This window comes from Talpa occidentalis, unplaced genomic scaffold (assembly GCF_014898055.3).
Source record: "Talpa occidentalis isolate TD23 unplaced genomic scaffold, MPIMG_talOcc4v2.1 talOcc4.8, whole genome shotgun sequence".
NCBI classification, from domain to species: Eukaryota; Metazoa; Chordata; class Mammalia; order Eulipotyphla; family Talpidae; genus Talpa; species Talpa occidentalis.
The window spans coordinates 104,327,179-104,330,357 of record NW_023605194.1 but is presented as its reverse complement, the minus strand read 5'-3'; the positions used below and the strand labels follow the sequence as shown (position 1 = coordinate 104,330,357).

Below are 3,179 nucleotides of genomic sequence, written 5' to 3'. Positions count from 1 at the left end.
GGAGAATAATTGTTTGTTTGTTTTTTAAGATTGATTTATTTATTTATACAAGCACTGGGTACAGTCAGAAGCAGGGGAGGGTGAGAGAATTCACCAGAGCCAGAGCGGGGAGCAGAGCAGGCAGAAGGACCGAAGTACACTGCTGAGGGGAGTAGCGGGTGGCAGGAGAGGTCTGCGCGCCATGTGGGACCCTCCTCTGGTGGCCGGGGAGCAGTCGGGGATCAAACTGGCGCTGCAGAGGCTACAGGCAGCTTCACAACCCAGTGCCCAACCGCTGCGTCACCAGGGAGGCCCCAGTTGTAGAATTTTTAATTGACCAATCACAGAATTCTGTATTGTTTGAAAAATTCAAAAATGTTAATTGACATTTGGAAGCTAAGGAACTTCCTTTCCATTTTTGTGTATCTGTGCAGCAGAAGAGTTCGCCAGAAGGGGAATAGGCATATTTATTTTTCAAAGAATGATACATAATGTAAAAATGATATGGTTGAAAGGAATGATTTGATAATTATGCAGGGTGCCAGATTTTTCCAGGTTAACAATGGCTTTGGAGGATCTCAAATTCTTTAGACAGCATTTGCATTGGAGAGCATCCTGGAAATCTTCTTCCTCCCAGGCATGAGTACAAAACAAGTCTTGGATACAGTCATCCACACCCTTAAGGGTGACACTAGCTTCACCAACAGCATTCCACAGCACAGGGAAAACAGTGGCACGTGCCCCAGTGTCTCCAGCCTATGCCCAGGTTTTTACCCCTGGTTGCACATTAGAACTACCTAGTAAACTTTCCAGAACTCCAGTGTCTCCCTAGGCCAATCAGGGTCTATCTCAATGAGGTGAGTCACATCTGCAGCTTTCAAAGATCCCAGGGTGAATCTATGAAGTATTTAGTATGAGGGTCTTCATGTTTTGAGAACTCTCCATTCTGTTCCCCACCAACGGTGTACACCAGCACCCACGTTTCAGGTCTTTTTGAGGTGGGCCACTCTTGCAGGTGTGAGGTAGTATCTCATTGTGACTTGAAATTGTATTTCCCTAACAATAAATGATAAGAAATTTTTTCATGTGCCTATTGGTCATTAGTCATAGAAATGTCTATACTGTGTTGTAAAGTTGCCTCAATAAAAACAATTAAAAAAAAAAAAAAAAAAAAAGGATGAGGGACTTAACCGATGCTAATTCAAGTGTCTCCGAGTTAAAACATGCTCCGCCAGGCTGAAAGCAGCACGTAGGCCCTCGCTTAAAAACTGTGAAGCCAGAAGTTCCTCTGCACCACGGAACAAAGGCTAACCCCGTCAGAGCCACACAGTGCCTGCTGCATGTATTTCCTCGTCTCTCTGTCTCTCTCTCCCTTTTCTTCTCTGTTCTGCTCTGAGAAATCTTGCCTCTGTATCCTCTTTGATCCTCTTTTTCTTCCTTATCCCACTTCCTGCCCCTTTATCTCAAGAATCTGTCTTTTGTTCCATTTCTTATTACATTTTTGTTACATCTGTGAGCCAAGCTAAAAGCTTGGGGGGACAGAAAGGGCACCGGTCCAGCCTTACGTAGAAACTGTGAAAAGAAATAAGTTCAAAAGGAATCAATGCCACCAACTGTTAAAGCCCTTGAAAGTAGCCACAAGTCCATTCGGAATCTCTTCACCCTCCTCTAATTAGACTCGCCTTTCCTTCAGCAGAGACACTCATCACAACACGGTTTTGTTTTTAATGTACTTTAATTCTCTTCTCTTTTAATTAAGGGTATTGCGACATCACTATGCTATTTTTCATTGCTTCCAGTATCTAATTCTCCCGTTCAGGGGCTGGATGCCGACAACCCCTTGGCAGTAGAGATTGAGACACTGAAGACATTAGGGAAAAACTGGCTGGAGCCCATCGAGATAGAGAGTACGCCCATTGGTCATGATTTCCACCTGCCATCCATCCCTTGTTCTCTGGCATCTCTCAAGGATTCCCACCTAGGCCATTTTAGGAGAGGTTCATACATTTGTTTATGTTTGCTAAGAAAAAAAATGCATACGAAAAGACACTGACCTGTGTTTTTTCTTCTCCCCTCAGAAGTGACCATCGTGTTTCTGAAAACTCAGCAGTTGATTGTGTCCATCTTGGCCTCTGCTTTCCTCCGTACTTCATGCTGCTGTGCTCTCCGCCCTCCTCGTATTTGCCCCTAGAGGAGGCATCTGAGGTTCAATTTACAATCTGCTAGGTTTCTATCACCTGTTTCTCCCCTTAATCACCTCACTTAACCCAAGGTTAAAACTAACCTAGACATATATATATATACTCTGTGGGCGCTCACCTAGTTTATGGCGATGTGGCCAAATGAACCAAGAAGGTGAGGATTGTTTGTAAAAATGGGACCCGTTATGGTGCCTCCCTTAGGAAAATGGTGAAGAAAATTGAAATCAGTCAGCACGCCAAGTACACTTGCTCCTTTTGTGGCAAAACCAAGATGAAGAGGCAAGCTGTGGGGATCTGGCACTGTGGTTCCTGCATGAATGAAAACGGTGGCTGGTGGTGTCTGGACCTACAATAGCACTTCTGCCATCACAGTAAAGTCTGCCATCAGAAGACTAAAGGAATTGAAAGACCAGTAGAAATTCTACAATTTGGAACATTGCCAGCCTATAATAAATGGGTTAATTTATGTAACTTAAAAAAAAAAAAAACCAACAACAACCAAAAAAACTAACCTATATAAGAACCTAATTCCTTAAGGTCGTTGCAAATGTATAGAGAAAGGCAGTCAGTGTATGTGCCAGGACTTTTTGTTTTAATGATTAAAAGAAAGGAGGGAAGGATCCTGAAGCAGTTGTTCAGCTGCTCCAGGTTCCTTGGGCTTTTGCTGACTGACCAAGGAACCCTGATACAAGGATGGTGATATTTTTTGAAGAAATGCTCCTTGAGTTCTAAGTCATCAATCCACAACAAGGGTATGGTGGGGGCCTTCCTGGGGGTGCAGGGGTTACAGTCTCTGCCAGCCACTGTGGCCTAAGTTTGATTCCCGATCCCCAGCCAGGGAGCTGACCCACATGGTGCAGCAGACCTCTCCTGTCTTGACTGCTGCTCCCCTCAGCTGTGTATTTCAGTAGGTCTGCCTGTTCTGTTCCCCACCCTGTCTGGTGAATTCTCTCACCACCATCACCCCCACCTCTGGCCTACACCCCAGTTCTTCCATGC

At 44.7% G+C, this 3,179-nt stretch overlaps 1 pseudogene; it reads left to right on the top strand.

Moving 5' to 3' along the window:
* The first annotated feature begins 2,304 nt into the window (after positions 1-2,304).
* LOC119234759 (60S ribosomal protein L37a-like) lies at positions 2,305-2,596 on the top strand (annotated as a pseudogene).
* The last annotated feature ends 583 nt before the right edge of the window (positions 2,597-3,179 follow it).